This window comes from Sarcophilus harrisii, chromosome 4, assembly GCF_902635505.1.
Source record: "Sarcophilus harrisii chromosome 4, mSarHar1.11, whole genome shotgun sequence".
NCBI classification, from domain to species: Eukaryota; Metazoa; Chordata; class Mammalia; order Dasyuromorphia; family Dasyuridae; genus Sarcophilus; species Sarcophilus harrisii.
Genome location: NC_045429.1, coordinates 53213541 through 53233905, shown reverse-complemented (window position 1 = coordinate 53233905; position 20365 = coordinate 53213541). Strand labels below are relative to the sequence as shown.

The window sequence follows — 20365 nt, the reverse complement described above, 5'->3', positions numbered from 1 at the left end:
TACAAAATATTACTTTGTGGTAACAGAGTTTTAGACACGAATTAGTTCATTAGAGGTGCATAAAACAACCGCAACAGTACATTGTGGAATAGGAAGACAAGGTATTTTGAATCTTCTTTTTAACAATCAGGGAAACTGACGATCAGAAAGGTTCAGTGATATGCTCAGCATCACACAAATCTGTGATCGCTCCACCACACTGCCACAAACACAGTTAGCTTTAGAAAAACCCCTTTTCCAAGTGAATAAACTGGAAAATGATTGATGTAAATGGGCGCTTTATAAGGAATCTCTATCTTACTAAAGAATTCTTCCAGAAGCACTTTAAAAAGTGATCTCTTTAAAACACTGAAGCCAAGGTGGCTTAGTGGATAGAGTGCAGACTTGGAGCCAAAAAGCCTGGGTTCAAATCTGCCTTTAACCATTTATTAGTTGTGTGATACTAAACATATTCTTTGTGCCTTGGTTTCTTCGTCTGTAAAATGGAGACAATAATAGCACCTATCTCCCAGGGTTATGGTTGTAAGGGCAAAATGAAATAATATTTGTAAAGTGCTTAGCAAATTTTTAAAAGCCATATAAATTCTAGTTGATCATCATCATCATCATCATCATTGATTGTGATCTATTGATCTAGAAGGGAATAAAAGAGGAAAGGTTTGCCATCTGAAGGAGAGAAGGGCAGAGGAAGTGGAAACTAAAGATATAAGAGAGATCCATTCCCTCTGATATGAACATAGAAACTCAGGGGAAAAGAAGATGTGATTTATAGAAGTTCATCTTTTGAACTATTTGTCAGAAACATTTATAACAAGAGTGTAAATGTGAATAATAAATATACATACCTTGGTAAGAAAGACCTCTCTGATGCCTGGATTATCTTAGTGAGACAAGAGCAAGGAAAGGGGGATATTGTTAGTCAGCTACTTTCATCCATGAAGTATTTATTTATTTATTTTTACTAAGCACTCACTGGGTTCTTGATGCTGAATTAGGTGAGATATGAGGGACTCAGGGGACTTCTGTCACATTGAAAGAGGCCTTATTGAAGCAGATAGCCCAGAAGCTTAAAATCATGGCTCCAATGAAAGGTGTGCACGTGTTATTCCTATGCCCAATGTTTTCTTTTCCATCATGCCCACAGCTTAACTATTCTAAAGTCACTTTAGACAGTAGTCATCCTGATTCAAAGAGGTAATGTATTGTAATGCACAGAGCTTTCAACTTGGAATCCCAAGTTAAAACCCTGGCTTTGCTATTTATAAGTTGGGTGTCTTGAGATGAAACTTTCAGCCTCCCTGTGCCTGTTTTCTCATCAATAAAATGAGGTGATGGAACTGGATGACATCTAAGATCCCTTCCTGCTTTAAATCTATGATCCTTGATAAACAAACAAAAAGACTCAATATTTCTCATTTTAGAGGGCTTCCCAGTTGGCTTTCCATATAATAATCCAGGATGGGGGGCAGGACAGTAGATCAAATATTTCCCTTATGGATGTGGGAAAACTGGTGGAGTTGTGAACTGATCCAACCATTGTGGAGAGCAGTTTGGAACTATGTCCAAAGGGCTATCAAACTGTGCATACCCTTTGATTTAGAAGTGTCTCTACTGGGCCTGTATCCCAAAGAGATCATAAAAAAGGAAAAAGGACCCATATGTGCAAAAATATTTGTAGCAGTTCTTTTTGTAGTGGCAAGGAGCAGGAAACTGAGTGGATGCCCATTAATTAGGGAATAAAGGCTAAATAAATTATGGTATATGAATGTTATGGAATATTATTGTTCTATGAGAAATGATTTACAGGATGATTTCAGAGAGGCCTGGAGAGACTTACGTGGATTAATGCTAAGTGAAATGAGTAGAACCAAGAGAATATTGTACATAACAACAACAAAATCATGCAATGATCAATTCTGATGAACATGGCTCTTTTCCACAGTGAGGTGATTCAGGCCAGTTCCAATGGTCTTGTAATGGAGAGCCATCTGCACCCAGAGAGAGGGCTGTGGGGACTGAATGATAATATTTTCACCTTTTTATTGTTATTTGCATTTTATTTTCTTTCTCATTTTTTTCCTTTTTGATCTGATTTTTCTTGTGCATCATGATAATTGTGGAAATATATATATATATATATATATATATATATATATATATAAGAATTGCACATGTTTAACACATGTGATTACTTGTAGTCTAGGGGAGGGGGGAGGAGGAAGGAAAGGAAAAAATTTGTAACACAGGTTTTGCAAAGGTGTATGTTAAAAATTATCTAAGCATATGCTTTGAAAATAAAAACCAGGTAATATTGACATTAATCCCATTTTCCCACCCTCCCTCCCCCTCTTTCCCTTCCTTCCTTCCTTCCTTCCTTCCTTCCTTCCTTCCTTCCTTCCTTCCTTCCTTCCTTCCTTCCTTCCTTCCTTTCTTCTTATATTTTTACTTAGGGAAGAATTTAGTTTAACCTTTATTTCTGCAGGAATCTCCTTGCCAAGCAGTCAGGTTTGGATTGAATCCTAACTAGACTTATTTCCAGTAGACAACATTACCTCCCTAAAATGCTATTATTGGCTTAGGCCTGTAACTTCACTGGCACAGGGAACTCCCTGTAGAAAACTCTTTTGGCCAGTGCAGATCAGCACCTGTTCGGCAGCTGAGACTCTCATAGAGCTGTCTGGGGGCATTAAGAGGGCAAGTGACTTCATTAGCATCATATGGCTAATTAGGTGGGACTCGAACCCATGGCCTTCATGACTTCAAGGTCAGATTTTTATGCATTATGCCAACTGCCTCTGTAATCATAAAAGTGCTGCTGGTGGTTGTTAATGATGCTTAGCAAAGCATCTCAATATGGGAAATCTTTATAGGAGAAAATTAGTTTTCAAAATGATAACTCTCTCCAGTGGTTGATTGGAGGGATCTGTTTAATCAGTAATTGCAGTGAATAAAATTCTGGGCCTTGGTTCAGGAAGAACCGAGTTCAAATTAAACTTCAGATACTTAGTATATGTATGCTCCTGGACAAGTAATTTAATCTCTGTTTTGTTTTCCCTATCTGTAAAAACGAGGATACAGTAGCACCCATCTCTCAGGGATCTTATAAGATAAAATGAAATAATGCTTGTAAAGCACTTTTTAAATTTAAAGTGTTTATATAGATGTTGTCTGTCATTAACCAATGTGAAGTTGGTTGGATGATGCTCATAATCACATAATAGAGGGCACTGATTTTATAGTTGGAATATCTGGGATTGAATACCAACTAACTGTCTCTTGGCTGCCTGTGTGACCTTCGAAAAGAGCCTTAACCAATCAGGATCTCAGTTTTCTCACTTGTAAAATGAAGGGACTGGCAGCATGATACAGTGAAAATATTGTGGTTTGAGAGCAGAAGAATTTAACTGCCTGAGGTCTCTTCAGATGGTGACCCAAGCCCTGAATCTCCAACTTGCTTCTCTTCTCTCTTTTCAAAAAACATTTCAAATTACTATGCCCAGAGGGCTTTCAAACTGTGCATATCCTTTGATCTAACAGTCTCTACTGAGCCTGTATCCCAAAGAAATCATAAAGCAGGGAAAAGGACCCATGGGGGCAAAAATGTTTGTAGCAGCCTTTTTGGTAGTGGCAAGGGTCTGGAAACTGAGTGGCTGACCATCAGTTGAGGAATGGCTGGATAAGTTATGGTATATAAATGTTAATGGAGTATTATTCTTTTATATGAAATAATCAGCAGGATGGTTTCAGAAAGACCTGGAGGGATTTAAGTTTCTTGTTTATTGGACATTAGTCATAGAGATCTTTGGAAGAGATATTTTGGGGATAAAAACTCTTTAGGGATATTTCTAAAAATACATCTTTTAGGCCTTCTCAGGTCAAACTTCTAAGGTTGGGTTCTTTCTCTCTCTCTCTCCTCTCTCCTCTCTCTCCCCTCCCCCTCTCTCTGTCTCTTTGTCTCTCTCTCTTTTTTTTAATTAAGTTTTGATTGAAGCTGAGAGTGCTTAATCAAAGCTCCTGTTGTTTTAGCCCATCTCTGAACCTTTCACAGGGACCATCCTTAACCCTCTATAGTGAGGATATCAAGTGACTGGGCACATGAGGGTGTAATCAGAAGCTGGATCACATTAGGACAAATTCATTGGCTTTTCATGGCCTTGGATAGGGATCTATTTTTAGCCCTTTCTGTCAACAGCACTACTGTTCCAGATTAATACTCTTTTTTCAGGTGCCAGAGTGTCTCCCTTTATTTTCCCCAGGGACCCAAAAGGCATCATCATTGTTCAGTGGAAAGGAAATGAAAAGATTTGTGTTAGGGTCCCATGACTTGAGTGTCAGAGGACCTTGACCCTCAATCCAGTGACTGCTAAGAGAATAAGGAAGGGCTCAGATGATCTAGTCAAGGACATAGCTATTATGGTTCCTGTGATACAGATTTATCACCCCCAATCCTTCTACCTTCTTCATGCCCAAGACTTCAGCCAGTCTGCAGTATGGTCCCAGTAGATGATATTTCCCTGGGATAGTTACACGACTGAAGAGAACCTATTAAAGGTTCATAGGTGGGTCAATAAAACAGTAGCTTTGATTAAGCACTCTCAGCTTCAATTAAAACTTAATTTAAAAAGAGAACCCAATCTCAGGAGTTTGACCTTCTGAGTAGGCCTAAATGATGTGATTTGAGAAGCATCCCTAAAGATAATGAGAAAGAGAGAGAAAGAGAAAGAGAAAGAGGGAGGGAGAGAGAGAGAGAGAGAGAGAGAGAGAGAGAGAGAGAGAGAGAGAGAGAGAGAGAGAGAGAGAGAGAACCTCCAAAAGTTCAGAGGTGGGCTAAAACAACAGGAACTTTGATTAAGCACTCTCAGCTTCAATAAAATCCCTCTTTATTCCTAAAATATGTCCTCCATAGGTTTCTATGACAGTTGACCCAAATACTTTTTTGGGGGGTTAAGTACTGACCCTTGTTAAAATGTAAAACTTCTGAGATGGAAGCATATGAGTCATTAACATATCAGTATGAATTAGATTACAAGGGGATACGGAAACTTATGGGGATAGAAACTAGACCCCTGAAACAATTCCATTTTGCTTTGAGGAGGTCTCCTCTTGATCTCTATTTTGTCCATGCTTCACCTCCCACCATAAGCTCTGCAATAGCTATCAGATAGGCCTGTGTAAAATCAGCCAAGAAATTTTGCTTCTGTTTGCTTTTATTTTCAGATGCAGATAACCCTGGCATAGCAAGAGAATCTGGTGCCCTCATCAGCACCATCAGTAGCAGCTGCTTTTTTTCTCCCCTGTGCCTCCCAGGCTTATGCCATTCATCTGTCTCACCCTTCTTATCTGTTGTAACAACTAGGGCTGAGTTGTGACTTTTCCATTTGCCATCGAGGTGACCTTGGCCCGAGACTCAGTTTCCTAATCTGTAAAATGGAGATCACATTTCCCTTAACTTCCTTACATATTTGTTTGGAGAATAAATGAAAACATTTATGTCAGATATTTTATCATATAAATGAAAACTATTACTATTGTTGTTGTTGCTATCTGGAAGTGGGGGTGAAGAGAAGTGAAGTGAAGAGAAGTGAAATCAGCCATTGAGAGAAAAGAGATTAATCTAGAAGAGAAAGAATAGGATATAATTTTAAGACTCCAAAATACCATACTACCATAGAATATGACTTATGTAGACTTTTATTTAGGATCACAGAGTTATGGGTCCTTTCAACATGGTGAAGGAAGCATGTTAGTGACAGGTATCTAAAATATAGCTGCAATAAATATGTGGGAGTAATGAGAAGAAGAGAAGGGGAAGCAATAAGCATTTATATAGTACCCACTATGTGCCAGATATTGTGTTAAGTGCTTTTTCAAACAAATCAACAAATATCACCCCATTTGATCTTCACAAGAAGTCTCTGAAGTAGGTACTATTATCATCCCCATCTTATCCTTGAGGAAGCCATAGATTTAGTCTCTTGCCCATATTCCTGTAGCTAGTAAATGTCTTAGGTCACATTTGAATTCAGATCTTCCTGACTCCAGATCCAGTCCTTTATCCAATGCACCATTAACTGCCTTTGGAAACCTCTGATCTATTTACCAGGAAAATACATAATGCAAAAAAATTTCTTTATGTTGTTCAGTAAATTACTCTTACTTTGTGAAATGGTTACATTGGCTAAAAAGATGAAGTTTGCCTTTGACTGCCTCCTATTTCCCTTTATTACAGATCTCATTAGCTTTTCCCACTATTCTATGCTTCTAACCACATCACCTGAGTCAAAACTTCCTCCCCAAAGTGCTTCAGGACCCAAAATTATCTGGATCTTACCCACCAGTTCAAATGAGATAATGTTTATTAAGTGATTAGCACAATGAGTGATACATCGTAGGCACTAAATAAATGTTTATTCTCCCTTCTTCTTTTCCCCTACCAAACAAACCAAATTTCCTTACCCTCATTGCAGCAGTAGATCCCATTTGGGTATTAGGAGAAAATAGGAGAAAAAACAAATTCATACTAATAATCGAAAATGACTGGTAACACAACTAGAGATGTTTTCATTTTTAAAAAGAAGTTTCTATTTTGTGACAGTCCACTGGCATAAAAGAGCCCCTCTTGGAAGAATATGGAGCTTCTACAATTGGATTCACAAATAACATGTTTCCCTCGCCCAGCATAGTTGTGGCTATCAACAGACTAAGTCCTTGACTGCCTGTTCATGTCTAACAAGAGGTATGGAGGCCAGCCACAGACATTGCAATGCAAAGTTTTATTGCAATCAGTGGGGAAGAGAGGGAAAAGGATAGGAAGAAGAGAACATGATTTTATAACTCTAATACACCTATACTAACATAGGATATGGCTTATGTAGGGTCAGTGCTATCTTGAGGAGCACAGAGTTATGGGTACACAGGAAGGGGATGTTCTAAAGTGCCCTTCTGAGAATGGGATTCTTATGTTCTTTTTGGAATGCTCCTCCACCTAGAGCTGGTCAATTAGAACATCAGGGGTCAAGGCAAAATATTATTTTGGAGGTTAGTTATTAGGTAGAAAAACAAGCTGGTCATGGACAAGATATTATTTGGGGCACACAGTTCTACCAACCTTTGAAACATATTTGTCAATATTTTCTATGAGGAAGTTCTGGAAGCTTACAGCCTAAGGTCTAAAGAAGAGCTTTGACAAACCATAATTCTTGTGGTGTCTAAACCATGAAAATTTTAAAAATCAAGTTTCACACTCTGGATATCCTTCAGTCAGAACCATCTTTGGACACAATGATGTTATGTTTTGCCCTGTACCAATTTTATATGGGTATTAGTTTAAAATCAACATGGAGGTCAACCTTGAAGGAGAAAAGAAACCACAAAAGGGGAACATGTAGCCTGTGTAATATGGGGAATGGGGAGAGGAGAACATCCCACCATCTTTGATTTGGAAACTTGGGAAGAAGTTTAAATGGTAGTCCTATGTATATAAATAAACTTTGTGTTTTCCTTAAGAACCAGCTGGTAGAAGGCTGGTTCTCCTTTGTTCCCATTTTTATTATCTCCTTGCATTATGTGACAGCCATATGGAGCACCCTAAGGTAAAAGACCTTAGAGAATCATTCCAATTTTTCTAATCTAGAGAAAAATGGTCCTATCATTAGACATTCATGTTATATCCTTGCATGTAATTCAATACTCTGCAAAACAAAAGGACTTGAAATTGTTATAGATGTTCATATTTTTCATATTTTGAGCAAACTTATCACTTCTACAAACCACTTCTTATAATCATGCCTAATATATAGAGCGTTTCACAGCTATGTTCTGGTTGCTAGATCCTGTTTGGGTTCACTATCTATTCCAAAATACTATTGAGCTTCCATTTTCCCACTTGGATATCTCATCTTCTTCCATTCACAAGTAATTATATGGCAACAGAGTAATTCAAAAGAACATGTAAAACATATTTCCATATTAGTTATGTTGTGGAAAAAATTCAAACCAAGAAAAAGAAAAAATAAAGAAAGAACAAAGGAAAAAAGAAAGAAAAGAAGAAAGGAAGAAAGAAAGGAAGGAAAGAAGGAAGGAAAAAAGAGAAAGGAAGAAGCAAACAAAAAAAATTTGGTATGTATTCAGACTCCATAGTTCTTTCTCTGGAGATGGATACCATTTTTTTAAATTTATTTTTTTAATAAAACTATTTTCAAAATATATGCATAGACAATTCTTCAACATTAACCCTTGCAAAATCTTGTGTTCCAATTTTCCCCCTCCCCCAACCTGTTCCCTAGATGGCAAGTAGTCCAATATATGTTAAACATGGTAGAAATATATGTTTAAACCAAATATATGCATACAAATTATGCAATTATCTTGCTGCACAAGAAAAATCAAATCAAACTGAAAAAAATGAAAAAGAAAATGCAAGCAAACAGCAACAAAAAGAGTGAAAATGCTGTGTTGTGTACCACACTCAGTTCCCACAGTCCTCTCGCTGGGTATAGATTATTCTCTTCATCACAAGATCATTGGAAGTTATTTGAATCATCTCATTGTTGAAGAGAGCCACATGATGGATAGCATTTTTCATCATGAGTCTTTTGGAATTGTCTTGTCATCGTATTGCTGAGTATAGATAAGTCATTAACAATTCATTATATAATATTGTAAATATTCACAGTGAATACTGTGAATATTATTCTCCTGGTTTTACTCACTTCATTCTGCCTCAGTTAATGTAAATCTTCCCAATTTTTCAGAAATTCTTCTGCTTGTCATTTCTTATAGCACAATAATATTTCATTACAATCATATATCACAACTTGTTCAGCCATCCCACAATTGATGAGCATCCCCTCAATTTCCAATTCTTTGACACTAGAAAAGGAGCTGCTATAATATTTTGCTCTATGAAGGTCCTTTTCTTCTTTTAGGATCTTTTTGGAATATAAACCTAGTAGTGATATTGCTGGAGCAAAGGACATATCCTTTGGGTATAATTCCAAATTTCTCTCTAGAATTATTGAATAAGTTCAAAGTTTTACATTAATGTTCCAATTTTTCCCACTTAGCTAGCATTTATCATTTTCCTTTTCTGACATATTAGCCAATCTAATAGGTGTGAGGTTGTGAAGACCGCGTATTTTAAAATCAGCCGGAGTCAGGAATTCAGGTTAGGGGAAAATCGTCAGTCTTTATTCTCAGTGAAGAAAGATCGGAGATGGAAGAGAATGGGCAATAGCAATGTGTGTAGCTGAGTCAAGAAGCTAGCTAGACCAGCGGCCACACGACCAGCAGCTACGAGCATGGAACCCAGGCTAATCTCTCCCCACCTCTCTTCCTGTCTCTCTGCCTCCACCCACCAAAATCGTCGTTTCCTATACAACACATCAGGACTTGCACAGAGAGTGGGCCATTCTTTATCCAAGCATGTATATTAATAGAGTATAGTCCAATTACTATTTAGCCTCACGTGCTTGGGACCTCAGTACATCAACTCAAGCCTCAGCCCATTACATGAGGTGACACCTCAGTTGTTTTAATTTGCATTTCTCTAATCAACAGTGATTTATATTTTAGACAGTTTTTACATGACCACAGATAGCTTTGATTTCTTCATCTTAAAACTCGTTGTTCATATCATTTGACCATTTATAAATTGTAACTGTCTCATTTTCCAGAGAAAACTTATTTCCAGAGAGATAAGTTGGATAGGAGTATGTGAGTTTGGGAGTAATGATCTAAAAAAGAAGGGTTTGTCATACTGAGTAGGATCAAAGAGCAAAGATATAGGATATGATGGGATTTTGACTAAGAATTTGCTTTCCACAAAGAAGTGTCCTAAGAAAGTGACATGGTGATCATTTTGATGGTCAAAGCTTACTAGCATATTTTCTTCCTCCTCCTATTTTTCTCATGTAGCCAATTATAGCTCATCTAGAGGTAACACAGTTATGAACTCTGATATCCCCCAGAAAGACATCTAAGGAAAGAGAAATTATGTCCAACTCTCATCCCTAGGTCATCAATCAGAACTAGGTATATATTCTCTTTAGCCACTCATGGACACATAAAGATCAGTAGAGCTTTTCATAGAATTCCAGAATTTTAAAGTTAGAAGAGATCTCAGATACCATCTATTCCAAGCAGTACAAGAACAGGGATACCTTCTACAATATTGCCAATACACAGTTGTCCATCCTTCAAGGGAGGATCTCAAGTTCTCGCTAGCCTCTTTTTTTCCTGCCATGTATCCTATTTTATATTTGGATACCTCTACCCATTAGGAAGTTTTTCTTAAGTCAACATATGTCTTTTTCCAATTTTATGTTATTTCAATTTCTGCCTTCTGAGAACTCTTCCTTTTCTAACATGACATTCCTTTAAATAATTTTTATGTCCTTATCTAAGTAGATACGTAAACAAGTGAAATCTAATTTCTTTCATCTATTCATCTTATGATATGTTTTCCAATACTCTTATTATCCTTTATCTGGCATCTTTCTTTAGATTTTTTCTAGCTTATAACATCTTAAAAGATGGTGGTAATCTAGATTTTGGCTAGTTCTAGTAGAGTGGATTTATCATTTTCCTTGTACTGTATACAGTGTCTCTCAAGCATCATAAGATGATGTGTTTATTAAAATCCTTCTTGGGTGCTTTTATTATAGCATGGAGGTAAACCTGGTTCTTCAAAACCTATGCTAGTAGAGCTCCTACAAAGCTGAAAAAGTTTGGAGTGAAGGACTGGTCATTTCAGGACCAGAATTACAATTAGGTACTATCTAAGTACCTAGGATACTTAGGGATCCTAAGGGATTTAGGGAATCTGCAAGATAATGATGATGATGATGATGATGATTTTTACTTTACACATCTAGTAAAGTTAAAGAAAAATTGCAATCTGTTCTAGGAGAGGGACTGTGCATACTTATGAAATTACAGATCCTTCAAATTAGATCAGGTTAGATTTTGAGGGGAGCAAGGATGACACTACTGATTCTGTGGTCCTTGGAAGCTATTGGAAAATTTCCCCCACAAAACTGCTCTCTACCCCTGTGCACTTCATATAGCTCTGTCTTCTTCATCCTAAACTTGTGCTGTTGAGTTTTTGAGCCCAAGGATTGAACTTTATATTTATCTCTTTAAAATCCAATTTTGTGAGCTTTGCACAACTATTTTAGGCTGATAAAAAAGCTTTTTGGATCCCAATTCTATTCTCTAACATGTTTGCTCTCTCTCAGTTTTGTGACACCTCTAGATTGAAAAGTAAGACCCTTATGTCTTCATCCAAGTTATTGATAGAAATGTCAGAAACACTTAAAGCTCAAAATGAGTTGAGGCTGATGGTGAATCCTAAAGGCCACAAAAATGGCTTTTAGAGCTATATTTAGGACAAGAGGAAAACTAAAGAAGAGATCTTACTGCTGCTCAAGGAATTTCAAGTGTTTGAGTGAATTGCCCAGTCTCAAAATATAACAGCCATCTTTAACTCTTTATCCTCGCAGATCCTATCATGTTCAATCAGTTGCCAAGTCCTTTCACTTTTACCTCCACAATAATTCTTGTACAGTTTTCTTTATTCTACAATTGACTCACCTTAGATCATCAACTGGCTTGCTCCTCTTACCTGAATTGTTGTACCTCTCTGCCTTCAGTCTCTTCCTTCTTCAGTTTTTCATATTCCTGGCAGAAGATCATAAAGCACATTTTTGAACATAATAATAACTGACATTTAAGATTTTAAGGTTTATAAAGGTTTATAAAGATTGATACATGCATTGTTTCATTTGATACATTTAGGTACTACACTTATTATTTTAATAATTGTATTTTATTTATTATTTATTCAATATTATCATGCAAATATATCATTTATTTTTAATATTATTTTATATTATGTAAATATTATATAAGCAATTACAATATTATTTGCTAATAATTAATATTTTTGAGAAATCCCAGGAAACTGAATCTTAAAGAGAATAAATGCCTTTCTCATGGCCACATTGTTAGTAATCATTGGAAGCAGCATTAAAATTCACATTTCTTTCACCTCTAAGGCTAGTGGTCTTTACATTTAATATACAAACTCCTCAGTAGCTAGAGAAATTTTCAAAACTGTTCAATAAAAGATAAAAATTAGGGGCAGCTATGTGGTACAGTGATAGAGCACCAGCCCTGAAGCCAGGATGGACCTGAGTTCAAATCTGGTCTCAGACACTTAACACTTCCTAGCTGTGTGATTCTGGACAAATCACATAACTCCAATTGCCTCAGCAAAAAACAAAAAACAAAAAACAAAAACAAACAAAAAAAAAACCAAACCCAAAACCAAAACAAAACAACTCTCAAAACTTTCAGTGACTGCCTAGTAAAAATAGAAAACTCTTTTCCTGGTAATATAGGACCTCTGAAATCTGGTTGTATTCTTTCTAATCTAAGTTTATGTCTTTCTAACTAATTCATATATCATTCCCTTTCATCCTCTGTACTGTTCAATCAAACTGGACTCCTTTTTATTTCCTGGTCTTAATCTTTCCATTTCCCATATTGGTGCCTTTTAAACACACTCTCTTCTATGCCTCAATATCTATCTGTTATTGTCCTTCTTTGATGGTCATGCTATAGATAAGACAATCTTTATTTAGTTTTCTCCAGTTACTGTTTCTTAGGTAGCAAAGTCATCCCATGTATGGAGTTTTGTTTTGTTTTCCCCCTTCAGATCCAGTTTTGTCAGCACCATGACCAGTGGTTTGCTCTTTTCAACTGATGCACACCTCTTATTGACATCACCAGGTCAGTTCTTTTATATCAGAGTTTGTCTTTCAAAGGACTTAAACCATTTTCCAGGTTTTATGTGAATCCCCCTAACAGTGATGTGACATACTAATGTATCATCCTTCTTTTACAGATGGGGAATTGGAAAGGAAATGTGACTTGCTCAAGATTTCTCAGAGAGTCAGATATTGAGGCAGCAAATGGAAACCGGATCTATCTGATGACTGGTGTAAATACCCTTGGAATTTTCTACTATGTCACACTGATATTATTATGAAGATTCTCTATAGGTTTTTCTAGCTTCCAAAATAAACTAGACAATTCTTAATTCAATTCAGTGCAATTCAACACACACTTATTGTGGTGCTGTGGATACAAAGAAAGTTATGATCTTTACTTTCAAGGATGTTATGATATAGGAGGGAAGAAAAGACATATGATCAAACAATTCTCATACAAAAAGTAGATTCAAAGTAGGAGTGTAGGTAAGATACTATGACAAATTTAAAAGAGAGATTATTTCCTAATGGAAGGTTGAGAAAGGTTTTCAAAGAAGAAGAAGAATGCCAATTGGATCTTGTAGGATTTGTGAAAATTTGTGGAAGTGAGCAGGTGAGGAAATACTTGATGCAGATTAAAACTCTTTTCAACAGATGGTATCACAATGACAAATCTTCACATAATCCTCAAATTTCCAATTTCCAGATGCAAAAGAAAAACAAGACCAGCTTGTTTACAGGAATAATGATAGTTTACACTCAGAAATTTTAAGGCATCAGGGTATGGCAGATTGGATTGAGAGCTGGCCTTGAAATCAGGAAAACATGTATTAAAGTCCTGCTTCAGGATGAGACCTTGGATAAATCACGTAAAATTTCAGTTCTCTAGGCAACTCTCTAAGACACTTTGTTCATAAAGAATATTCCAATCTGCATTAACAGAAGGTGTTTCCTCACTTGGGAAATTTTTATTACATGAAATAAAAAATCCTGTCCCTATTTTTCAATGTAATTCTAATATAAACTTATAGACAATATTTTGAGGATATCTTTGTAATGGAAACCAATTTGTGCTTAAAATTATTGAGAGTACAAGGGCAATTAGAAAAAAAAACCATCTGAAAGAAATTGAATGAGTCCCAGTTCTCTTTTCCTTTTCTGTTTTGGCTAGTTTTCTGGGAAATCTATGAGGCAGGAAGGGAACAATTCTGTAATCAGCTATAGGTAGATATGAGTAGATTCTTAGCCTAATCATAAATAGAAGGGACAATTGAGCTTTTTGGGGTTATAAAAAGAAGGGATAGATTTGATTCTGGGGCAGCTAGCCATAGACAGATTTGTAATGTAGAAAAAAAATCTGTAATTCTAGAAGTCTTTTAAACTTCTCTGAAAGGCTGTTTTGTACCTATGTTAGTCTGGTTATCAAAATGGGTCTTCTTTTGAATTGGCTCTTACTGTATGGAAAGCATATAATTATATCATTAATATTAGGAGGCTTATAAAAGTGCAAGATAAGGAGTACATGGGGCTTTATGGAAAGACAATTTACTGAGGCTTATTTAAAGAGTTTTTAATACACTCTGTACTGTATTCACCATGGGAGGGGAAAAGAGGAAGTGATAAAGATCAGCAAAGCCCAGACTTTTTTATATTGCTGTTGTTGCTCCTGCTACTACTACCACTCTTATAATAACTGCTACACCTGCTATACTACACCAAGAAAATACTTTTGCCTCCAGACTAGGTCACCATTTATAAAACCTCATAGAAGACATTCAAATTGTTGTCCAGTTTTTTCAATTGAGCTGGACTCTTCAAGACCTCTTTTTATTTTATTTTTGGCAAAAACACTAGAGTGGTTTGCTGTTTACTTCTCCAGCTAATTTTACAGATGAGGAAACTGAGGCAAATAGAGTTGACTGACTTTCCCTAGCTAACTAAATGACTCAGACTGGATTTTAATTCAGTTCTTCTTGACTCCAAGCCTTTGCACCAGTTTGCGCTTTGGCACTCAAATACAGTAAAGGAAATTCTCTGGGAGCCTTATAAAATATAGGTCTCTTGTCTAGACAACTAGCAGCGTTCCTAATTGGATATCTTTTCCACCAGAGCTCCCAAACACCAGCAGATGTTGAATAGTAATTCTCTCTTTTCCTTGAGTGCATATTTAGATTACTGTGGAACATACTCAGAATTTGTCTCTGGGAGTAAGAAAAGAATCTTAGACCCTTGTTTTCTTAGCTAACTGGCTCCAAACGTCCCTGCTTCGAAAATCTTCAAGTGAATGCAGCCAGAGAAAAAAAGAAAAATTTCTTGAGTGTCTCTGACCCAGAAGATGTGCCTCCTATGTTATCCCTACTTCTTCTTGCTCAAGCCTATTTGCCTAAAAAGAGAATCAACATTTTTTTGGAGGGGGGGGGGGAGAAACAGAAGCATCCTTGAAGGGAGTAGAATCAGTGTCTCTTTCTAGCGTCTCTCTGTTGCCATAGCAACAGAATTTTAAACTAGATTTATATCACAGAGTGGTTAAGCCTGGTGATACAATTCCTTTTTCCTTTTTTTCCCCCTCACTTCTACCATCCTATTTCAGGTACTCACTGATAAAGGGGAGAAAGTGTAGGGTTCACAGTCAGCAAGCCATAAATACAAATCTGACCTCAGATATTTACTAGTTGTGTGATCCTGGGCAAATCACTTCATCTCTGTCTGCCTCAGTTTCCTCAACTGTAAAATGGGAAATAATAATCACATTTCACTTTGCCTCTGTCTGCCTCAGTTTCCTTAACTGTAAAATAGGAAATGATAATCTCATCCACCTTCCAGGGCTGTTGTAAAAATCAAATGAGATAGCTCTAAAATACCTGTCACATAGTAGGTGCTTTACAAATGCTCATTTCCTTACTTCATGCTTGGACTACAGAGATGATCTAGTTGATCTTTTCCTTCTTTTTTTCTCTTCACCTTCTGTCATTCTATTTTCTAGTCTATTTCATTTACCACTACTGAATTGCATAAACCTTTTAATATTCTTTACTCTGGATATCCCTTCCTTGACACATTAACATTTCCTTTATACTTTTAGTAGACAGTATTTCAGGAATCTACTCCCTTTCTGGAAGCTAATATCCTTGTGATATGAGCATCTCTGAATTAAGCTAAACTTGTGCTCAGATGATGGGCATAGAAAATCCTTTTCAGCTCGAGTTCTGTCAAATAAAACACCAGTCTTGTGTTTTGCTAGCATAGACTTGAGAACCCAGGATCACCTTCATACCACAGAGGAATTTAGTAGAGGACTGACAGATTAATTTTCCTAAAATACAACTTTGCACACATCACACTATTATTTTGTTCACTTTCTTTCCCCTTTGGACTTTCTTTCCCTACTTTTCTCCATTTAGCTAAGTAGTACCCTTCATTTATATTCATCTTGCAGATCCTCTGGGAAGTCTTTCCTGACTGGCCCAGCCTTTTGTGATACCAGGGGTGATTATTCCTGTAGTTCAAGTCTAAATTGCTTATCTGACATAACAGTCTGTGCTATTTTAAAATAATGTTTTCAAAATCTAGAGACTTCATAGAAGACATTAAAACCACATGGGGCCAAGATGAGCTACATACATGTACCCTGGATCATGGCTCTTACTGGAGTGGTCCTAAAGATACTTTCACTAAGCACTGCAGAAGATGAGCTTAGACCTCAATACTTTTATTCAATCACTAAAAAAAGCTGTCATTTAACCCACTTGAATAATAGTCTGCAGATCATTAAATATAAAGAATAAAAGAGGGATTGTGACTTGTCCTTGGACTGTTTCTATCGGAGCGCCATCACAAAACTTGAGAAGAATGAGATGATGATGATGATGATGATGATTGATGATAATAATAATTATTATAATAGCTAGCTTTTATATAGCACTTCAAGATTTGAAAGGTACTTTAATACATTATTCACTTCAATCTTCCTGTCATGCTTCCTGCCACTGGTATCACTTCAGCTATTCTGCCTTCCATATTGGAACTCCAGCTTTTTCTGATGCTCTTCTGATTGGTGGAAGCTCAAATTAACTAACTGGGATCAGCCACCTGATCATGCCATTTTCTGTTATGTCTTTATGTTTCTACTATCCTTCCTGAATCTCCCTCTCCCCCATCCTTTTGACTTTCTGATTCTGTCTGGAAATATTAATCAAATCAAAGTCACCATTGCTTCTGGAAAGAGAGATTGAATTCACTGCCCTCTGTCTCCACTAAGATTTTATCCTTCCCCCTTATTGATGGGGCTTGCACTTTTTGCAAAGTTATTCTCCAGCAGAGATGACCTACACTAACTAACATTAAAGAAGGATATTCATCTCTCCAGCCATCAAACTATCAAAAAGCAAACTTAGAATTGAACATTTGAAAACAAACAAAAAAACCCAGCCTGGAATCCTTTATTGCGCAATAGCTTCTAAAGGTAGCTAGGTGATGCCATGGACAGAGCCCCAACCCTGGAGTTAGAAAGACAATTCAAATCTGGCCTCAGACGCTAGCTATGTGGATGTGGGCAAGTTATTTAACCTTGTTTGTTTGCTTCCTCATCTGTAAAATGAGCTGGAGAAGGAAATGACAAACCATTCCAGTATCCTTGCCAAGAAAACCATAAATGGGATCACGAAGAGTAGGATATGACTGAACAACAATAATAGCTTTTAATTAAATGACTATATAACTGTAGCTTTTAATTCCTGAGGCAGAAAAATTGTGCCTAAATACATCACACCCTTAATCTAAGCAGATTAAATCCTTTGGGACTCTTCCTCCTTTTCTGTTCTCTGTTCTTAGTGCTATGCTTGGCACATAGTAGGCATTAATAATAATTGTTGAATTAAATGAATGAATGAATGAAAGCATTAACAGTGTTTACTAAGTGCCATATACTGCGCTGTGTTCTAAAAATATAAATACAAAAATGAAGTGGTCTCTGCCTTTAAGGAACCTTTAAGTTATCCCATTCAGGGAGGTGAAAGTCAGGAAAAGTGTGTGAGGAAGTCACAGGGATGGTGAGCTACAGAGGAGTTAATTGACACAAGTTTAACAAGGATAGAGTTGGGATTTGGTTGTACTGCTCCACTTTGTTTGCTACCCTTCCTGGTTTCACCTCCATAGAACAATATGCTTTCCCAGAATAAGCTCAGCACTTCTAAGCTCACTGCCTGCTGCCTTGACACCATCTCTCTCAGTTTCCTCTGCCCCCTGACTAGAGGTTTGGAGGATCCAGTTCTAAAATCCTCCCAATGCCTTCCTTTATAGAAAAACTCAGCTCACTTTACTTTACATCTGCTGCCCTGCCTGTTTTCAACTTCACAGACAAGATGCATCCCAGCATCTTTCAGGTACTTCCTGGTATCCTCTTCTATACCCTCTGTCTCTTCTTGTGTGTGGTCTTCCTTAAGATTATAAACTCTTTGAGGACAAGGACTACATTTGAAAAATTATCATTAATTGTATTACTAGTTCTTAGGACAATGGCTGGCACAAAGCAGGTGCTTAATAAGTGTTCACTGGATTGGACTTGAGTTCCTAGAGTAAGAGGTGAGGAATAGAATATGAGAAGGCATATCTGGGGATAGGTTGGATGGAAAGAAGATGGTGAGAATGTATAGTTGGAATTGTATCTGGGTTTGGCAATATATAATATGCAATGTGAATTTGTGCTCACTTTATGTTCAATTATGACCAGAGTTCCAAAGATAAGTGGTTTAAATACTTCAGAGCATCAACTCTGGACCTACTTGGATCATCACAGTAGTAGGATGGATGGCAAGAAGATGGATGGGTTGGATGTCTATAAATATGATGATCATCTTGGACAGGGTAATAGGGGTGTAAATGGATGAAGGGAGAGGAGAAAAAGAAAGGAAGATAGAAAAAAGAAGAGGTTGAATACATATTTATGGGACAGTTATCTTTATTAGGTAAAGCTGATACTATTTATTCTCATTTTTTTGATGGTTGGTTTATCTGCAATTTCCAATTTCCATGCATATTTCTTTATTCATTCATTTCTTTGTATGTTTAGGCTAACACTACTATACTGGAAACTTCAAGGGAGTGAAGATCTTTGTACCCTACATGGTGCTTAATAACCTTATACATAGTGGCTGCTCAATATACATTTGTTGCCTGGTCATAAGGTACAAAGCAAAAATTATTAATGAATTTTCATATACTCAGGGGAAGCCTGTGGTTTAGCAATTACAAGCTTTGGGATTGAAGGAAATCTTTGTGGCTATTTCACTTTCACTCTGAGTTCCCCATCTCTAAATGGGGATATTATTTGTGCTACTTACCTCAAGAGATTGCTATGAGGCAGGTACTTTGTAAATTATAAAATCCTATACAGGTGTCCAAAAGCTTTAGTGAAATTTTAATCTATTAATACTTATGTGACATCCTATAGAAGTGTACAGCAAAAATTATATCTTTGCCTCATCTGACAGGGCATGAACCCTTTTTAGGAAGTTGGCCCCACCTGTAAAGCTTTGGCTGACTTCAAAAAAAGCCAAAGTGTTGGGGTAGGAGTAATGTTGAGATAAATATTAAGCACTTGAAGTTTGCTAGTAGAAGGATAGGCAAAGAGAAGAAAGGGTAATTGGGCCCAAGAGAGCCTTTTTAGGGATGTGGAACCAATTTTTAAAAAATGCAACTATGATAATGAGGCTGTGTCTCTAGATGCAAAATCATGAGGTGGAGACTGAGGCAGGAGAGGATACAGGCAAAGCTAAAGTGAAGCAATTGGTAGATGATTTATCCAAGGAAGAAATCCTCATATGAATTCAGATTTTTAGTTAATGCCCTTGAGGAAGAATTCAAGATCAAATGGTTGCCCTAGGTCTATTCCCTCCCCTGATTGGAATAGTGACCCTCTTGGAGTTTGTGAATGGAAAAGCAGATGAGAGGCTTGGGGTGGAGAAGGGATGAAGGACATATGCTATTGCCAACATGAGGAATGTCCACTTGCCCCTAGTTGGAGAGGCTAATGGAGAGGATGAGTTTAAGCAACTGAACTAAGTTTGGGATGCAACTCTAGAACAGTTGTGGGCAGTGATAGTATGGCAGTTGGTTATAAGAATATTTTCCATTTGGGAGTTGTTTTCAAATATTTTGATTGTAGTCCTTTTACTTTTGTGTCATGAATAAAGACCACTTATAATTAAGTCAAGTTCCTGTGACGGATTTCATTATGCCTTGGTTATTTGATTAAAGTTTATTGAACTACAGCAGATCAAGGAAGATGCTTATAATTCCCCTATTATTAGGAACTTGAAACAAAATTATAATTTGATAAAACTGTATTGACCAAATGCTCCCAACTAATACATAAACAACTACCATCTCAAAAAGAGGTAAATGTGGGAAGGATAGAGATAGTGGTTCTCTAAGAACCATGGAAAGCTTAAAATATCCCCTCAAGTAACAGAATATAATTGCCATAAGTCATGATCATGGATTTGACAGACCTTGGACTCATCACTGAAAAGGATTGGGTAGCTTGTAGAACATTCCTTCCATCCTCTCTCCTTTCCTTCCCCTTTCCCTCCCTC

The 20365-nt window shown here is 36.9% G+C and overlaps 1 protein-coding gene across 1 annotated transcript in view; it reads left to right on the top strand.

The window, feature by feature from the left end:
* The window catches only part of RXRG (retinoid X receptor gamma), a 224968-nt gene that overhangs the window by 629 nt on the left and 203974 nt on the right, over positions 1-20365 (top strand). The window contains exons 2-3 of the mRNA XM_031936808.1: positions 12719-12792; positions 12908-13003. The gene's annotated coding sequence lies outside the window, so the exon portion shown is untranslated. The remainder of the gene's footprint in view (positions 1-12718; positions 12793-12907; positions 13004-20365) is intronic.